This window comes from Bufo gargarizans, chromosome 1 (genome assembly GCF_014858855.1).
Source record: "Bufo gargarizans isolate SCDJY-AF-19 chromosome 1, ASM1485885v1, whole genome shotgun sequence".
Lineage (NCBI taxonomy): Eukaryota > Metazoa > Chordata > Amphibia > Anura > Bufonidae > Bufo > Bufo gargarizans.
This window is the reverse complement of record NC_058080.1, coordinates 150,734,770-150,756,469: the sequence shown is the minus strand read 5'-3', so window position 1 is coordinate 150,756,469 and position 21,700 is coordinate 150,734,770.

Sequence of the window (21,700 nt, the reverse complement as noted above, 5' to 3'; positions counted from 1 at the left end):
GTGGCCGTCTTCAGGCATTTGTTTCTAGAACAGATTGGCGCCTGTGGCACCGCGCAAACTAGTCGCGCGGGCTTCCCCCAACGGCTCGTTACCACCCGTCTTGAAAGGGGGGAGAGGGCTGTCTTGTGTAACAAAGAACTGCTCGCGGAGAAATGGAGAGACAAGCGTGACGTTTACATGCTCTCCTCCATTCACGCAGACACGACAATCCAAATTGAGCGAGCAACCCGTGTCATTGAAAAGCCCCTCTCAGTCCACGACTATAACCTTCACATGGGAGGGGTGGACTTCAATGACCAGATGTTGTCTCCGTATTTAGTTTCCCGCAGAACCAGACGCTGGTATAAGAAGGTGTCTGTATATTTGATTCAATTGGCTCTGTATAATAGTTTTGTTCTCTACAGTAAGGCTGGGAGAACACGATCCTTCCTCAAATTTCAGGAAGAGATCATCGAGAACCTCCTGTACCCAGGAGGTTCCATGGCCCCATCCACCAGTGTAGTTATCCGTCTACACGAGCGACATTTCCCCAATGTCGTTGCCGGTACCTCAACCCAACCGTCACTCCGAAAAAGATGTCGTGTCTGTAGCAGGAGTGGAATAAGGCGTGACACCTGCTATTTCTGTCCTGACTGCCCTGACCACCCTGCCCTATGCTTAGGGGGGTGTTTCCGGAAGTACCACACACAGGTACACCTAGCATAGGGATCATCTCACCAGTAAGCAGAAAGGTTAATGTTCAGTTCAAAAAGTTAAAGTTTATATGTTCTGTTCCAAAGTTAATAAAATTATTGCGTTGCAGCCTGTTTTTTTTTTTTTTTTTACCTTCCAGGTGAACCAACCGATCGACTAGCTGCAGCACTGATGCGCATTCTGACAGAAGCATTGCGCTGCTGTCAGATTACACAAGTCGGTGTATGCGGCGCTGCAAGACGAGATTTCTCCTCTGCAGTAAAAGATACGTTTGCCGAGGCATATGAGCTGAGGAGGAGGCGGTGTTCCTATGCTTTGGCAAACACTTTGTATATAAAAAATAATAATAAATCCCGGCAATGATTTATTCATCCACATCGATTGATGTGAATGGAGAAATCTGGTTTGCCAGGGCATACGAGCTAAGTGGGTATGGATGTTGGGCGGAGCTCCTATGTCCTGGCAGACGCCTTTCCCCTCCTTTTTTTTTGTGCAAAGATTTTTTCATCCACATTGATCGATGCGAATGAAGAAATCTGTGCCGTTCATTTTTTTCTTTCAGCCCAGAGGCTGAACGGAAAAAAAAAGATCTCATTACCTGTATGCTCAATATAAGGAGAATAGCAGAAACTCCTAATGCTGCCCATACATGTAATGATTGCGGAGACCCTCAAATGCCAGGGCAGTACAAACACCCCACAAATGACCCCATTTTGGAAAGAAGACACCCCAAGGTATTCGCTGAGGGGCATATTGAGTCCATGAAAGATTGAAATTTTTGTCCCAAGTAAGCGGAAAGTGAGACTTTGTGAGAAAAAAAAAATATATATCAATTTCCGCTAACTTATGCCAAAAAAAACATTTCTATGTACTCGTCAGGCCCCTCATTGAATACCTTGGGGTGTCTTCTTTCCAAAGTGGGGTCACATGTGGGGTATTTATACTGCCCTGGCTTTTTAGGGGCCCTAAAGCGTGAGAAGAAGTCTGGGATCCAAATTTCTAAAAATGCCCTCCTAAAAGGAATTTGGGCACCTTTGCGCATCTAGGCTGCAAAAAAGTGTCACACATGTGATATCGCCGCACTCAGGAGAAGTTGGGGAATGTGTTTTGGGGTGTCATTTTACATATACCCATGCTGGGTGAGATAAATATCTTGGTCAAATGCCAACTTTGTATAAAAAAATTGGAAAAGTTGTCTTTTGCCAAGATATTTCTCTCACCCAGCATGGGTATATGTAAAATGACACCCCAAAACACATTCCCCAACTTCTCCTGAGTACGGCGATACCAGATGTGTGACACTTTATTGCAGCCTAGGTGGGAAAAGGGGCACACATTCCAAAGAGCACCTTTCGGATTTCACCTGTCATTTTTTACAGATTTTGATTGCAAACTACTTCGCACGCATATGGGCCCCTAAAATGCCAACGCAGTATAACTACCCCACAAGTGACCCCATTTTGAAAAGAAGACACCCCAAGGTATTTTGTGATGGGCATAGTGAGTTCATGGAAGTTTTTATTTTTTGTCACAAGTTAGTGGAATATGAGACTTTGTAAGAAAAAAAAAAATCATCATTTTCCGCTAACTTGTGACAAAAAATAAAAAATTCTAGGAACTCGCCATGCCCCTCACGGAATACCTTGGGGTGTCTTCTTTCCAAAATGGGGTAACTTGTGGCGTGGTTATACTGCCCTGGCAATTTAGGGGCCCATATGTGTGAGAAGTAGTTTGCAATCAAAATGTGTAAAAAATGGCCTGCGAAATCCGAAAGGTGCACTTTGGAATGTGTGCCCCTTTGCCCACCTTGGCTGCAAAAAAGTGTCACACATCTGGTATCGCCGTACTCAGGAGAAGTTGGGGAATGTGTTTTGGGGTGTCATTTTACATATACCCATGCTGGGTGAGATAAATATCTTGGTCAAATGCCAACTTTGTATAAAAAAAATTGGAAAAGTTGTCTTTTGACAAGATATTTCTCTCACCCAGCATGGGTATATGTAAAATGACAACCCAAAACACATTCCCCAACTTCTCCTGAGTACGGCGATACCAGATGTGTGACACTTTATTGCAGCCTAGGTGGGCAAAGGGGCACACATTCCAAAGAGCACCTTTCGGATTTCACCGGTCATTTTTTACAGATTTTGATTGCAAACTACTTCGCACGCATATGGGCCCCTAAAATGCCAAAGCAGTATAACTACCCCACAAGTGACCCCATTTTGGAAAGAAGACACCCCAAGGTATTTTGTGATGGGCATAGTGAGTTCATGGAAGTTTTTCTTTTTTGTCACAAGTTAGTGGAATATGAGACTTTGTAAGGAAAAAAAATAAAAAAATATCATCATTTTCTGCTAACTTGTGACAAAAAATAAAAAATTCTAGGAACTCGCCATGCCCCTCACGGTATACCTTGGGGTGTCTTCTTTCCAAAATGGGGTCACTTGTGGCGTAGTTATACTGCCCTGGCAATTTAGGGGCCCATATGTGTGAGAAGTAGTTTGCAATCAAAATGTGTAAAAAATGGCCTGCGAAATCCGAAAGGTGCACTTTGGAATGTGTGCCCCTTTGCCCACCTTGGCTGCAAAAAAGTGTCACACATCTGGTATCGCTGTACTCAGGAGAAGTTGGGGAATGTGTTTTGGGGTGTCATTTTACATATACCCATGCTGGGTGAGATAAATATCTTGGTCAAATGCCAACTTTGTATAAAAAAATTGGAAAGTTGTCTTTTGCCAAGATATTTCTCTCACCCAGCATGGGTATATGTAAAATGACACCCCAAAACACATTCCACAACTTCTCCTGAGTACGGCGATACCAGATGTGTGACACTTTTTTGCAGCCTAGGTGGGCAAAGGGACCCACATTCCAAAGTGCACCTTTCGGATTTCACCGGCCATTTTTTACAGATTTTGATTGCAAACTACTTTGCACGCATATGGGCCCCTAAAATGCCAACGCAGTATAACTACCCCACAAGTGACCCCATTTTAAAAAGAAGACACCCCAAGGTATTTTGTGATGGGCATAGTGAGTTCATGGAAGTTTTTATTTTTTGTCACAAGTTAGTGGAATATGAGACTTTGTAAGAAAAAAAAAAAAAAAAAAAAATCATCATTTTCCGCTAACTTGTGACAAAAAATAAAAAGTTCTATGAACTCACTATGCCCATCAGTGAATACCTTAGGGTGTCTACTTTCCGAAATGAGGTCATTTGTGGGAGTTTTCTACTGTCTGGGCATTGTAGAACCTCAGGAAACATGACAGGTGCTCAGAAAGTCAGAGCTGCTTCAAAAACCGTAAATTCACATTTTTGTACCATAGTTTGTAAATGCTATAACTTTTACCCAAACCATTTTTTTTTCCCAAATATTTTTTTTTATCAAAGACATGTAGAACAATAAATTTAGGGAAAACTTTATATATGGATGTCGTTTTTTTTGCAAAATTTTACAGCTGAAAGTGAAAAATTTCTTTTTTTTGCAAAAAAATCGTTAAATTTCGCTTAATAACAAAAAAAGTAAAAATGTCAGCAGCAATGAAATACCACCAACAACTTCTTCTCAAACCCCTTTTCCAGTGCAACCCCAACTCCTGTGGCTAGTCAATGTCGCTTTCTCAGACTGGACCCGGCAGCAGCTCCGTCTGTTTTCTACACATATATACTGTATATACTGTCACTATACATAATGTAAATGCATAATAGTGTTAAGGGGGACCTGACAATAAAACCTTTTAGTCCCCCTCCAGAGTGGGCACCTTCTGAGTTTAGGCCCCAAATCATCGGCTTTCTTTACTTACCGTATACCTGTAGCTACGCCCCTGCTGAACAGGAAGAAAGAGGAACATATCCAGTCTTGAAAGTCAGGGGGAAGCCTGCAGCCAGTCAGGCGGTCCAGACAGGATCATGGAATCGGAAAGGTGAGTATTGCTCAAAGTCCTGACATAAAAGAATAAGAGAATAAAAAAACCCTATTAATGCATTTACTATATGAATGTTCACCCTACATTACTAAACATACCAGTATTGGGCACTGTTTGTGCTGTTCCAGCATTTATTTCTTCCATTTAAGATTAATTGCTATATTTGTGTTATCATATCATTACCATGTTATGTAATGCTGCCACCCTGTGGTCATTCTTGTTATATGTTTCCTTAATGTATTATGTAAATACCATTTGCCTGTGCTCTCTGTCTACTTCTCCCTTTCGGTGACATTATGTCCTGGTCTCTCTGTTCCTGTGTGCTTTTTCTTCTGCAGCAGACTCAGGTCCCCCTTGTGTTAAGGGGGACCTGACAATAAAACCTTTTAGTCCCCCTCCAGAGTGGGCACCTTCTGAGTTTAGGCCCCAAATCATCGGCTTTCTTTACTTATCGTATACCTGTAGCTACGCCCCTGCTGAAATGGAAGAAAGAGGAACATATCCAGTCTTGAAAGTCAGGGGGAAGCCTGCAGCCAGTCAGGCGGTCCAGACAGGATCATGGAATCGGAAAGGTGAGTATTGCTCAAAGTCCTGACATAAAAGAATAAGAGAATAAAAAAACCCTATTAATGCATTTACTATATGAATGTTCACCCTACATTACTAAACATACCAGTATTGGGCACTGTTTGTGCTGTTCCAGCATTTATTTCTTCCATTTAAGATTAATTGCTATATTTGTGTTATCATATCATTATCATGTTATGTAATGCTGCCACCCTGTGGTCATTCTTGTTATATGTTTCCTTAATGTATTATGTAAATACCATTTGCCTGTGCTCTCTGTCTACTTCTCCCTTTCGGTGACATTACGTCCTGGTCTCTCTGTTCCTGTGTGCTTTTTCTTCTGCACAGACTCAGAGCTGGTGAGAGCATTTGTTTTGAGCACTAATGTCCTCATTGTGTCTTTGCTCAAGGTAAATTTAATAAATTACCAAAGCATCTCCATTGTATTCTCCTCACTGGATATCACATGCAACTGGTACCACAACCTAGGTATATTAGTGAGTTCAGCTGTCTACCATTGCTTGTACAGAGATTACCACTCACAACCAGTCAGAGACTTCTCTAACATACATCTGTGGCAGAATACTGTTCACATCATGTCTGTAATGCAGAATCTACACCACTAGCTCATTACCTATATAACAACAACTTATCAATTGCCATATCCAGTACCCTGAAGCAGGCGGTATCTGCAAATTGTTTGTTAGCCGGATGTGCCTTCAAAACCCGGCCTGTATATCACTGTGGACATTACAGCCATTATTGCCAAGGTACAGCAGTAGATTCTACTGAGAGAGACTTTAGCAAGATATAGAGGAAGGAGGGACATTCTTCCATCATTACCTAAATCCATACAATGCTATATGGGAGAGAACTTTACAATGTACAGTTGGAACCGTGTTTTGTCATATTTGGATGTACTACAACTCCTACTTTGTACTTGAGTAAAGAGAAATTAGTATTTTTATTTTATCTCTGGCTCGGTTTCCAGACTCCTACACCATAGGCTGTCCATTGCACACTACACACCCTGCCTTGCACCTATCCAAATACCTAATATCAAGGGCACCTCAGATACTATCAGGCAGGAGCCCCAGAATTAGGGAGTGCCTAAAAGAAAGTAAGGGTGCCCCCTCCTTTCACTGCATGGCCCTACTGAGAAATGGTGTGCGGACAGCTGATAATTGACTGGGACAGCCAGAGCAGCTACCACTCACATCCTCTGCTTCAGCTCCTCATGGACTCACTGCGTTTACGCCTAAGGAATGCTGGAGTGCTGTCACTGTATATGCCTAAAGAATGCCTCTTTGGCCAATCTACAATTTTAACCCCTTCCCTGATGTTGGGTCTTTAAAGATGGCGCTCACGCTGGAGTGAGCTCCATAGCCGTTGAGTGCCTGCTGTTTCATACAGCAGACTCCTGCAGCTAATGTCCGCAATCGGCGGTAGGGCTAACCGTGGACATTTAACCCCTCAGATGTAGTGGTCAAATGTGACCATGGCATCTGAGTGCTAAAACTTGGAAGCACACTCTTCCGCGTCAGGAGTACTTTCCCCCGGCTGAGATCGGTGAAAGCGTCCTATGCTAATAATAAGCCTGAGCCTGTACTAGGCATACAGGCTCATTATTTGTTTATCACAGGTAATGCCAGCAGTGGCAGCACTGAACTGTAATATAGCAATTTCTGAGCAAATTCCATTATTCTATACAAGTTGCAAAATAAAATATATATTTTTTTCAAATATAAAAAAAATATAAAAATTCAAATATCCCCCGTTCCCCCCTCAATTATTTTTTTAAAATAAACAATTAAAAAAAAAATAACATTATGGCCATCCTCGCATGTGAAAGCTCCTGTACTATTAAAATATAAAAAATTATCCCATAATGTGAAATGGTGTAATGGGAAAAAAGTAAAATTGGGCGATTTGCCATTTTTCATCAATTTACTTCCCCAAAAAATTTAATAAAAAGTGATCAAAAAGTCATACACACCCCAAAAAATATTTGATTATTATTATTATTATTATTAATAATAATAATTAATTGATAATATCCGCATGGTTTTTCAGGTTTACTATAAAACGATGCAGCCATTACCAAAGAATAACCAATAAATTGCCTTTTAAGTCAGTCTGAATAAGTAAATGACTTGCAGGACTGCATAGTATTAGGCAGCATCGCCACCACCTCTCAGTTGCTACATGGGACCATACCCTTAGGTGATGAGCTAAAGCTTTTCAGAAATATAACCTGGACTCACCAAGAGTCGTCCTAAATATTGGTAAAATTAGATTGCAGAAAAGGCTATAAAATGGGCCTTAGGAGTATTACACTTCATGAAAAATACTAGATTATAATCTTGTGGAAATTTGAACTTTTCAGTCTTGTTTTTCAGTAAATGTGGAAGGTTTTGGAGGGGCCTCTACAACCGATTTGAGAAAGGAATGCAACATGATTTTCTTCAGGCGGCAAAGAAGAGACCCAGCAGCTTGAGGAGGAAATGGAGTTCATGGAAGATCTGCTGCATAGAAAATCCATTTCACCTACCTTCCCCACTTATAGACACCTTCCATAGTTCACTTATGATGTTTTAGCGCTTAAGCTTCAACATATTCTGATTCAGATTTTGTAATACCCCAGAGAGGCATTACCTCCTCTTTTGTACCCCCACTATCTTGGTTGGTGCATCATGTGTCACCTCTTATATCTATTTCCATTTCCTGCAATGTGTGTATTCCTATTTTCTCATAATCGACTGTTTAAATGTAATGTGCCTGGTTCACCATCAGGTGGCGGAAATCAGTCCAGAGCTAGTTTTCCTGTAGAAGAACCTTTTTGTGCCTTCCAGCCCGCTTTAGAGAGGGAGGAGTTAGCTAGTTAGAGGGAGTTGAGAGTTAACCTTCTGAAGGAAAGGTTGTGTGTCAGCCAGCAAATCATTGCCTGCTCTGCTGGGCCCCCAGGCCCTGCCTGTGAAGTCTACATGGTTGCATGTCCCCTCCTGGGCTTGCATTGCCTATATCTAAGCTAAGTGAGCTTGATGCCAGAAAGAAGTTCCTAGGATAAAAGAAAGAGCCAGACTATAGACAGCTAAGTTCCAGGAGAAGAGGAAAAGTTCCTATTTAGTCCAGCCAACATAGCAGAGCTGAGAAAACTACAGCATAGCAGAGCTGAGATTGTTGCAGAAGTGTTTGCCTGCCAGAAGTTAAGCCAATACCTGCTGATGACCAAGATAAAGTCTGGAAACTGTTTGGATTACCGTTTATTAAAATAAAGCTGTGTTCAATGTTAATATACAAAGTCTGGACTCCATTTATTCTACTTATTCACTACCCAAGTTTAACAACCCCATTTTTGGACTGCTTCGGACCGCCACGTCTGGAATCCAAGCATATCCAGGTAGGAGCACCGTGACACCGTTGGACTTTCCCCTTTGGTCTATCTATCTAGTGTGGAGGGGAAGCGCTATACGATTCATAAGCATTCTGACCTGGGAGACCTCGTCACCTCGTGGAAAAGTTGAACTTACTCACTATTAATATCCCAGATAGGTCATCTGTTCAAGATATTGCTACATTTCCATCTCCATCTACTTTCACTCCTTGGGAACAAGTCAACTTAGACATGAGGATGGTAAAGATGAGGAAAGAACTTGGAAAACTCACCCACCAGAGACTCTTGCCAAAGACCACCTGAAAACACTTCATGACATATCCTTTTACTTATCTTTTAGTTCTTGTACAGTCTAACCTTTTCCCATTTTGGGTCCTATTTACTGAACTCTGTGATTCCATTTATCTCTCTACTTAATGTTTACTGATTTTCTTATTTTCTTAGTTATTGTACTCTATACACATATGTCTGTATTAGGTGGAGATGTAGGACAAATGTTTCACTTTCACAGGTTCTATCCTAGGGGTCTTAGGCAATTTTATTTTCATAGCCATCAACATTAAAAGAAATATCCACTTGAAATAGATCAGTCTGCGTGTAGTGAGTCTGTAAAATATATGAGTTTTACTTGAATTGAATTACTGAAATAAATTAGCTGTTCGATGATATTCGAATTTATTGAGATGCCCCTGTATGTCATTTAACAGATCTGTCACCAGCCCTGGCATTGTAAAGTGGACAGGCCCTCTCGCTGTGTGGTGAATGTGAAATATATTTGTACACTTGTAGGTACAGTACAGACCAAAAGTTTGGACACACCTTCTCATTCAAAGAGTTTTCTTTATTTTCATGACTATGAAAATTGTAGATTGACACTGAAGGCATCAAAACTATGAATTAACACATGTGGAATTATATACATAACAAAGAAGTGTGAAACAACTGAAAATATGTCATATTCTAGGTTCTTCAAAGTAGCCACCTTTTGCTTTGATTACTGCTTTGCACACTCTTGGCATTCTCTTGATGAGCTTCAAGAGGTAGTCACCTGAAATGGTCTTCCAACAGTCTTGAAGGAGTTCCCAGAGATGCCTAGCACTTGTTGGCCCTTTTGCCTTCACTCTGCGGTCCAGCTCACCCCAAACCATCTCGATTGGGTTCAGGTCCTGTGACTGTGGAGGCCAGGTCATCTGGCGCAGCCCCCCATCACTCTCCTTCATGGTCAAATAGCTCTTACACAGCCTGGAGGTGTGTTTGGGGACATTGTCCTGTTGAAAAATAAATGATGGTCCAACTAAACGCAAACCGGATGGAATAGCATGCCGCTGCAAGATGCTGTGGTAGCCATGCTGGTTCAGTATGCCTTCAATTTTGAATAAATCCCCAACAGTGTCACCAGCAAAGCACCCCCACACCATCACACCTCCTCCTCCATGCTTCACGGTGGGAACCAGGCATGTAGAGTCCATCCGTTCACCTTTTCTGCGTCGCACAAAGACACGGTGGTTGGAACCAAAGATCTCAAATTTGGACTCATCAGACCAAAGCACAGATTTCCACTGGTCTAATGTCTATTCCTTGTGTTCTTTAGCCCAAACAAGTCTCTTCTGCTTGTTGCCTGTCCTTAGCAGTGGTTTCCTAGCAGATATTCTACCATGAAGCCCTGATTCACACAGTCTCCTCTTAACAGTTGTTCTAGAGATGTGTCTGCTGCTAGAACTCTGTGTGGCATTGACCTGGTCTCTAATCTGAGCTGCTGTTAACCTGCGATTTCTGAGGCTGGTGACTCGGATGAACTTATCCTCCACAGCAGAGGTGACTCTTGGTCTTCCTTTCCTGGGGCGGTCCGCATGTGAGCCAGTTTCTTTGTAGCGCTTGATGGTTTTTGTGACTGCACTTGGGGACACTTTCAAAGTTTTCCCAATTTTTCGGACTGACTGACCTTCATTTCTTAAAGTAATGATGGCCACTCGTTTTTCTTTACTTAGCTGCTTTTTTCTTGCCATAATACAAATTCTAACAGTCTATTCAGTAGGACTATCGGCTGTGTATCCACCTGACTGCTCCACAACGCAACTGATGGTCCCAACCCCATTTATAAGGCAAGAAATCCCACTTATTAAACCTGACAGGGCACACCTGTGAAGTGAAAACCATTTCAGGTGACTACCTCTTGAAGCTCATCAAGAGAATGCCAAGAGTGTGCAAAGCAGTAATCAAAGCAAAAGGTGGCTACTTTGAAGAACCTAGAATATGACATATTTTCCGTTGATTCACACTTTTTTGTTATGTATATAATTCCACATGTGTTAATTCATAGTTTTGATGCCTTCAGTGTGAATCTACAATTTTCATAGTCATGAAAATAAAGAAAACTCTTTGAATGAGAAGGTGTGTCCAAACTTTTGGTCTGTACTGTATATATTATAGTCACAGCTCTGCCTGGAAATACCGTTCAGTCCTATAATCTGCATGGACTGTACTGCTCTCATTTGCAATGCTGGGCACAATTGCTACTAAAACTTGGTCACATGCCGCATGGGTGACATGTAGAGATGAGCAAAGTTCTCAAAAAATGTATTAATTAAATTTATTAATTCGTTTAATTGCATGTAAGTGAGGCCCACAGGTCCTTCAGCTCTTACTAATGGCTGTTATCAGCCATTAGTAGAGCCCTCTTAGGACCAGGAAGGCATAGTGTGACATGCAGGCAACCCCCGCGACAGCAGGACAGTGGTGAATAACCGGGACTGTCCTGCTGGATCCAGGATGGTTGGGACTAGGGATGAGCGAATCGACTTCAGATGAAACATCCGAAGACGATTCGCATAAAACTTTGTCGGGCTGAGAGCGCAAGAGCCACCGCATGCTTCTATCAGAGAACGCCGACCCACAGAAATGGTGGACTCCAAGGCATCTGTCCAGGCCTTACGCTGTCCAAACCCTTGACTCTTCATAACCAGCAGATTTCTGGACGGCTTTAAAATGCAGACATGATGACAACCCATTTAACCCCTGACAGTCTGAGCCAGGCATCCTCAAACTGCGGCCCTCGAGCTGTTGCAAAACTACAACTCCCAGCATGCCCGAACAGCCTACAGGCATCAGCCTACAGCAGGGCATTGTGGGAATTGTAGTTTTACAACAGCTGGAGGGCCGCAGTTTGAGGATGCCTGGTCTACGCACTGATTTTTCATTACATCTTTCTTCCACGTTCATAAATCAGCTCCTCTGTATAACAGGCCTATATCCAGTGTATACAGAGCAAGTGTATCCAGGCAGCAGGAGACGACTGTGATGTAACAGCAATGAAAAGAGTATGGTGGCTCTCTGTCGCCTGTGACTATGAATGGGTGCTACTAAGCCTAATGACTCACCCAGTCAAAAGGAGTTATAATGTGTATAGAAAGGCTGAGCACTCTCCCAATGGACCACACAAAGACTATTCAAAAATGATTATATTTATTACACCAATATATAGAATATATAGATAAAAAATATAAAATAAACAAAATTCACAATTAAAATATATTCTGTTAAAAATATACATAAAAATAAAACTGTTCAGATTCAGAGTCTAATTAAGTTGCGGTGGCATACAAAAGATTACTATATGCAACTTGGAAGAAAAAGTATGTCCTGATTAGAGGAGAAGGAGATCAATAACACCTCAGTACTTTTATCTTCGACAATATGCAGGAAAATTTATGAAGATAAATTTTCGGATGATTGTCCAGGCTTAAATTCGATATTTAATGTCGATTTTATTTTCCGATTGTTTTTTTCGATTTTTTTAAACGATTATCTTCAATCAGTATTCCCTGTATGGTAAAACACACACTGTTGTAAAGATGCTATCTGACTATAGCACACAGTGGCGTCCCACGTGGCTAATGGAGTCAGGTGCAGCAGTACCTGTTAGTAGCGGTTCAGCAGAAACAGTGTGAGCGAAGTGGCCCTCCGTGTAGAGATTCTCTGATGAGAAGACTTTGATTGTAACTCTATCCGTTCAAGGGTCGAAAGCTTCGCTGTATGTCAGAAAGTTCATCAGGGAAATAAAGTCGATTTAAATTGTTGAAGTCAGGACGTCCATCAGCTGATGTACGGGTCTTTTGAAACCAGACGCGTTTTGGGGTCTTTTCCTAGCCCCTTCCTCAGTGGTGACCCGCAGAGGGGAATGACCCCTTTTTATACCCAAAATCCTCCACAATCAGGAATGATGGAAAATCTGGAATGGGTCTAACAATTTGTTTCAGCCAGTTGCATATAAAACCCGATATGGGATAAAAGTTAAAGAAATGCATATCAGATATATCTATAAATAACAAATTCATATACTTATACAATTTATAGAACATCTGTATAATCTTCTGAAAAATCGCAAGTGCAGTTTATTTAACTTTTTGTACGTTTTTCATGCGTTTTTTCATGCACTCTTTCAAAATATTATCCCTAGTCTTTATACATATGTGTAAAATGACAATTTTCAAGAGATGTTCCTATATAATAGTATTTGGCAATATCTAATAAGGGTATATATTGGTATATGGCACAGTCTATGAACCAGCAGTATAATTTTCTAAAAAACGCAGGTGCGTTTTTTTTATATACCATGTGGTTTTCATGCGTTGTTCATGCGTTTTTATTGATTCTTGTCTGTATTGATTCCATATTAGTGTAAGATACCAATATTCAAAGGAAATTCTTCTCTAAAAATATTTGACAATATCTAACATAGCTGTGTATAAATATATGGCACCATCAATGAGCCAGTAGTATAATTTTCTAAAAAACACAGATGCGGTTTTTTAACCAATGCGGTAATCATGCGTTTTTTATAGATACTTGTCTATATTAATCACACATATGTATATATATATATATATCATGTGGTAATCACAGGCATCTCAATTATAACACTTAATCTAAAAATGTATCATATAAAACAGAGAATTAAACATCATCATTAAAATAAACTATATATCAGGGTGTAATATGTTAAGATTTAGTGGAAAGAATGAGTAATTGCTATGTATCCAAAACGCAGCGGCGTCTTATATAAAACGCAATTGCGTTATTCTGCATAATATATCGCAATATCTGAATAGTAGTTAAAATCTTTAAAATATGTTAAGAGATGGCACTACCTATGCGAAAGTGTTATACGCAAAATGGTAAAAGCATTAGTCATTATTAGTGATGAGCGGCAGGTGCCATATTCGATTTCGACGAAATTCGCGAATATTCGATAGAATATTCGTTTTATATTCGTCGAAATCGAATATTCGTCATTATTCTAGTTATCGCGAATAATATGCGATTTAAAATGTTTTTTTTTTTTTTTTTTTTTTTAAACTTAAAGGCTACTCTCCTATTGAAATCGCAATTGCGATTAATATAACACGAAATAATCGCATTTGCGATTTCAACGTAATTCTCAAATCCGACAGTACATTCTAGTATATGGAGACGTTCCCATGAGCATGGAATATAGCATTACTAAGTTAAAATCGCAAATGCGATTATTTCGTGTTATATTAATCGCATTTGCGATTTTTTATTTTTTTTTTATTTTTATTTTTTTTACTATGGTTGGCTTCAATGGTAGAATTAGCGAATATGACGAATATATTCGTTATATTCCACAAAACGAATATACGAATGTATTCGTCATATTCCACAAAACGAAGATAACGAAGTATTCTGCATCTCAGTTATATCTACCTATTCATCAACTTCGCTAATTCTAGCAATCATATAGGAAAGTTTACTATAGAGACAGATAAGTATAATTCGCTATGCGATTATATTACTTTGCTTTTTTATATAAATAGATTATAATAATTATCAGGTATTATAATTATTCTATTTATATAAAAAAAAAGCAGTCATATAATCGCATAGCGAATTAAACTTATCTGTCTCTATAGTAAGCTGTCCTATATGATTTCTAGAATTAGCAAAGTTGATGAATAGGTAGATAAAACGAAGATGCAGAATACTTCGTTATCTTCGTTTTGTGGAATATAACGAATATATTCTTATATTCGTTTTGTGGAATATAACGAATATATTCGTCATATTCGCTAATTCTACCATTGAAGCCAACCATAGTAAAAAAAATAAAAAATAAATAGATAATCGCAAATGCGATTACTATAACACGAAATAATCGCATGGCGATTTCAACTTAGCAGTGCCAACTTAGTTAGCACTGCTATATTCCATGATCATGGAGCGTCCCCATCACCATGGGAACGTCTCCATATACTAGAATGTACTGTCGGATTTGAGAATTACGTTGAAATCGCAAATGCGATTAATATAACTTGAAATAATCGCATTTGCGATTTCAACGTAATTCTCAAATCCGACAGTACATTCTAGTATATGGAGACGTTCCCATGGAGATGGGGACGCTCCATGAGCACGGAAGGCGGCAGAAGCGGCAACGGGCACTGACTGGAGCAGCCAGGAAGCCAGGAATCCAAAGGACAGGTAAGAACAACTTTAGGGAAGTGGGAAAGGAAAAAATATAACAATTTAAAAAAAAAAAAAAAAAAAAAAAAAAAAAGAATATTCAAAATATCGAATTTATAGCACTATATTCGAAATATTCGCGAATTAGCGAAGTGCCGATATTCGCGAAAAAAATTCGCTATTCGAATATTCGCGCTCAACACTAGTCATTATCCCCCGCTGTATATTTTTCGGTCATAATTACTATAATTATTTTCGATACTTCATCTAATTATTCATTCGATGACTTTCTCAATAGATTTTCTCGATGAATTGTACAACAACTTATTCAAAGGAGAAAACTATTTCAAAGGAGAAACTATTTCAGGTACTGCTGCACCTGACTCCATTAGCCACGTGGGACGCCACTGTGTGCTATAGTCAGATAGCATCTTTACAACAGTGTGTGTTTTACCATACAGGGAATACTGATTGAAGATAATCGTTTTAAAAAATCGAAAAAAACAATCGGAAAAAAATCTAATTAAATATCGAATTTAAGCCTGGACAATCATCCGAAAATTTATCTTCATAAATTTTCCTGCATATTGTCGAAGATAAAAGTACTGAGGTGTTATTGATCTCCTTCTCCTCTAATCAGGACATACTTTTTCTTCCAAGTTGCATATCGTAATCTTTTGTATGCCACCGCAACTTAATTAGACTCTGAATCTGAACAGTTTTATTTTTATGTATATTTTTAACAGAATATATTTTAATTGTGCATTTTGTTTATTTTATATTTTTTATCTATATATTGGTGTAATAAATATAATAATTTTTGAATAGTCTTTGTGTGGTCCATTGGGAGAGTGCTCAGCCTTTCTATACACTGTGATGTAACAGCTACTGCTTCCACTGATGATGTCACTGATGATGTCATAGACAGAACTGTTCTGAGTTTCCAGGCGCAGCTGATTTATGCTCATTATGCACTTGATCCTTGATCGGTGTGTGTGCTCTATAGCGTGCTATATATTGGCGATTTATTTTATTTCTGGTTATTACATCTGGACCAGCAGCGCGACTGTCTGACAGGTAAGATGCCGCATTTTATCACCTATAATGTAAGTATTAGTAATGATACATGTTACTGGGCACAGGGTATATATGTGCTGAGGAGCCTCCTATAAGACTAGATTCACACTGGACATTACTATAACCACACCAGTATCTCACGTTTATATGTTCATAGAAAGTAGATTTTCTGGGTGAATTCCTATAACCCATCAGAACTGAACATGCGGTCATTATACTTTTATTTTTCTTTAAAATAGCAGAAATGTTATGGGTATAAAATTTATTTAAAAAAAAGAGGTGATATGTGTTCATACTTTCACTCCCACAACTTTATTATGCAGTTTTAGCATAAACTCTGCCCATCAATCAGATCTCAACTCCGTATATTGATTAGACTGTTACTGTGGAGGCACTTTATGCTTGGAGGTTGCTTCCACCCACACACATTAACTAACCATACTCCAGGCCCCATCCTCACAAAAAAACTGAGAGATGAGCGGTTGTTAATTATACTCGGTAGTCTGTGAAGCTGCATTTCTAATAGATTGCAGGCTCTATAATTTCTGATAATAATATCAGGTAAGTCATTTACCACAGATATTACCGCTAATGGTTTACTAGCAGCTGAAGGTTTCTCTAGGTTAGTTTTCACTACGACGTCTTGGGCAGGTTGGTGGAGAGAACTCCCTGGTTTCTTGTCTCATCACTGTTTTATTATATCCTAATTAAGATTTTATTATTTATTATTTCCTCAGTCACAATGGAGAATTTGGGGAGAGGTGATTCCTCTGATGAGGTAAACTGTCTTATCTTACCATCTATGCATATGTGTGTGTGGATAATCAGCAAATCTATAGAACTGTTATACTGGGGCAGTTACCATTCCTATGTATACTGATATACTGGGGCAGTTACCATTCCTATGTATACTGATATACTGGGGCAGTTACCATTCCTATGTATACTGATATACTGGGGCAGTTATTATTCCTATGTATACTGATATACTGGGGCAGTTACCATTCCTATGTATACTGATATACTGGGGCAGTTACCATTCCTATGTATACTGATATACTGGGGCAGTTATTATTCCTATGTATATTGTTATACTGGGGCAGTTATTATTCCTATATATTGATATACTGGGGCAGTTATCATTCCTATGTATATTGTTATATTGGGGCAGCTATTATTCCTATATATTGATATACTGGGGCAGTTACCATTCCTATGTATACTGTTATACTGGGGCAGTTATTAGTCCTATATATTGATATACTGGGGTAGTTATTAGTCCTATATATTGATATACTGGGGCAGTTATTAGTCCTATATATTGATATACTGGGGCAGTTACCATTCCTATGTATATTGATATACTGGGGCAGTTATTAGTCCTATGTATACCGATATACTGTAATGGTTTAATGTTCATGTTTTTTCTGATCTTTGCTTCCTCTTGTCTACACTCACTATAGGAGAATATGAGGTCACAACCACCAACCCCACCTCCTTCACCCAATCACTGCATTATGGAGAATAATGCTGAGGTATGGTCTACTCCCATTACTATAGGTGGATTTACATTGCCTGATTTTTGGGCAGATTATGGGAAACAAACGTTCCTGCGAATGCTGGTTCCCGACAATCTCCCCTTCTAAATGTGCCGCCGATCACCCGATGAATGAGCGAAAAGCCCGTTATCAGGTGATCCTGTCGTTCTTGCAGCTACACCAATGATCGTTTCTCTGCGACAGATCGTGCTGTCTAAACAATAGCGATCCCTCGTCCTCATACTGTGAAGGAGATCATTTCATGTACATGTAGAGGTCTCCTTCACTGAACAAGCAGCCGACTGTTGAGAAGGAACTCTTCCTTCCGACAATCGGCTGTTCCTCGGCCAGTGTAAACCTGCCTTAAATGTTATTTGATATTCTCATATATTGTATAACATATGACTTTTCTATGATATTCTCATATATTGTATAACATATGACTTTTCTATGATATTCTCATATATTGTATAACATGTTTTTATATGATATTCTCCTATGTTTATGTAACAGGTCATGGCACAAGGCCCCCAACTGCCTGGGCAGTGCCTTGAATCCCATATACAGGTTAGACTTACTTTTTCATGTACATTGCCTATTGTATATATTTTATTACTGTTCATATCTGTATTACAGGTTCTTTTTAGATAATCCATTGCATTTTCTTCCATATTTGACTGGAAAAATTGTGTTTCTTGTAGTAATGTTTTTCCCATCAAAATGACAGACAACTTAATGGAACCAAATGCACCTCAATGGGTTCTATAGAGGTCCAGTGCTGTCCATCCGTAATGGGTCTGATGCTGTTTGCACTGGAGGAACTCCTTCACCTTAGTTGAAAGTCCCAGTGTTTAGTTCACACCATGCTGCAGGTTGCGCATACAGAGTCCAAGTCCAGGCGTGTGTTCACCCTTTGCAAACAGTTCCACACCAAAGTTTAGGTCCAGGATTTAGCCAACCTGTCCTCCCCAGACAGGTCGCAAACATTCATCCAGGCACAAGCCTCATACAGAGAATCCTACTGCCGTCCAGATGGCTTTTTTAAGAATGTCAGGTGTTGGCAAAGCCTGAACAGCCATCTGAGATCCGGTCCGGTGCTTGACCCCACCTGGCTGTCAATCACGCCCATTATAGTCTATGGGTCTATAAAAGCCCCTGCATGTTATCCACGTTGCATCCGTGTTTCACTGATCATTAGGAAGAGATACTTTGACAATGATTTTTCAGCTGTTCAGTGTCAGTGAAACACGGATGGCACACGGACAGCAAAAAACGAACACACGGACCCAATACGGATCCATCACGGACAGCTTCACGGATGCATCACTGACCACCTGCTCACGGATTTGAGCACGGACACAGACGTGTGAATGAGGCTTTACAAAAAAGTGAAGAATACCTGATGTTAATATTTTATATATATGGATTACACTCATAGATGCTTTTATTTCAGGCTCCCCCAAGAGTTACCTCTCAGCTCTCTGAATTTTACAGCTTTGAGGTTTGTATCTATCTATCTACAGTAATATCTATCTATCTACAGTAATATCTATCTATCTATCTATCTATCTACAGTAATATCTATCTATCTATCTATCTATCTACAGTAATATCTATCTATCCATCTATTTATCTACAGTAATATCTATCTATCTATCTATCTGTCTATCTATCTACAGTAATATTTATCTATCTCCTATCTATTTATCTACAGTAATATCTATCTTTCTGTCTGTCTCAGTTCACATCTTTATCAGGACGGCCATCATAGACTCCCTCAGACACAATAGAACAGACTTATGAAAGTTGTGTTATTGCTGCTCATAGCAACCAATCACATTGCTGGTTTTATTTTTCAAGAGTAGAATATGAAATGAAAGCTGTGCTGTGATTGGCTCCTATGGCCAACAAAGACAGTTTTTCTATTAGACAGTTTTACAAACCTCCCTTATGTCTCATGCACACGACAATGTCTGGCTTGCGGTACGCAAACCGCGGACCCGCAAAATATGGGTGCAGTTCTTGTGTTTGCTGCATTTTGCTACAGACCCCGTTGCTTCAATGGGTCTACGGTCTGCACTTTGAGGTCAAGTATAGGACATGTTCTATCCTTTGTGGAACGGACACATGGATGTGGAATTAATCCGTGTGCTTTGCGCATCTGTGTGTCCGTTCCAGAAATAATATAACATGTCCTATACTTGTCTGCAAAGTTGGAGTGTTCCCGGCGGTGGGCTTTAGATGACTTGAATTTACCAACTTAAACATTGGTAGGTATGCGGACCACGGACTCATTGAATTCAATGGAATCATAACAAAATGCGGCACACACAAGGACTGCACCTAAATTTTGCGGATCCGCGGTTTGCAGAATGTGCATGAGGCCTACATGACAGAACTCGGCACACCCCATTATACTTCAGTAGGGAACTCAACAGACAACATACAAGACATCTGGCACTGTGCTGTGTCATGGGTTCTATTAACGCAAGCACGACGCAAGTGTGAACAGAGCCTGAGGCCTCATACACACAGCCGTTGTCCGGCAGTGGCCGTATTGCGGCCCGCAAACAGTGGGTCCGCAATATGTGGGCACTGGCCGTGTGCTCCCCGCATCGCGGATGCGGAGCTATTCACTTGAATGGGTCCGCAATCCAGAAGGTCGGTGCGGAACGGAGGCACAGAACCCCATGGAAGCACTACGGAGTGGTGTTTCTGTCCGTGCCTCCGCACCGCAAAAAAATAGAACATGTTCTATTTTTTTGCAGTGCGGACGGATCACGGACCCATTCAAGTTGAATGGATCTCGATCCATTCCAGCCGCCACACGGAGGTTGCCCGTGCATTGGGAACCGCAAATTGCGGTCCCCAATGCACGGAACGGGCGTGTGCATGAGGCCTTAGTCACACATATTTTCCCTTTGTCATTTCACAGACCGTTTCATAAGTGAGAAGCAGAATTCTATAGATTATATATATAAACCCTGATATCACATAATTCTCTGGGTGATATCATTGATGGGCCATTGATAACCACTTACATCTGGGATTATATACAGAATTTTCAACATTTTGTTGGAGTCTTCTGGGGACCTACCAAAGCACAGTGACAATTTTTTTTTATTTTTGTGGTAGACATTCTTGTACCTTGCCCCCTTTTCAGCAGTCCATGCCCCCTTTACATGTGGCAGTGCCTCTTATTCGATGTGTGTTGGAAGCTAGGATCCATACCTACCAATGTTTAAGTTGGTAAATTCAAGGACACACAGTTATGGACGGAACTAATGTTAGCTCTGCCCATTTCAGAAGAGGATAATCTGAATTTACCGGGGCTGTCCCATAACATTTGGGACAGTTAGCACCTATGTATCTCATGACACAGCATCCTGGTCCATACAGAGCTAGGGCTGCTGTCCAGAAGGTGCCAGGAGGCTTCTGCCGCACCCAGGAAATTTCCCAACTCTTCTGGGAAGTCTCCGCTCTTTCCCTGGAGAATTGGCGAGAGAAGTACGGTTATATAGCTCAGACTTTTATTTTCCAGCATAATATAATGTTTATGTGTCACATTTGTTACATTTTCTTCATATTTTATGATCTTCCTGTTCCCTCTTTTCACTAAAGGACAATGGGGTGAGACCTCCACCATCACCACCAATACTGTATGACATGGATGGCATCCCTGAGGTATGTGAGTTGGACTGAGCTGCTATACCAGTCAACAGCCCATGGTCAAGAGAGGCGCTGTTTCTGGAGTAAAGCAGCCATGTTTTCTTATTACTTTAAGCCTTTCTTATCTAATATTTCTATAAAAATACTGACAAAATACAACACCCAAGGACACCGCCCAGTAACAAACTAGCAAATGAAGATGCATCCTATGGGCTGGGCAGAAGGAGCACAAGATCAGGCACAAGCCAACAGGGCTAGTGGCGCCCCCTTCAGTACTACTAGCAAGTCATCTGCCATGTACACATCACACAGCCAGGGGCGTAGCAGGGGAAGCGGCTGCTTTGGGGCTTAA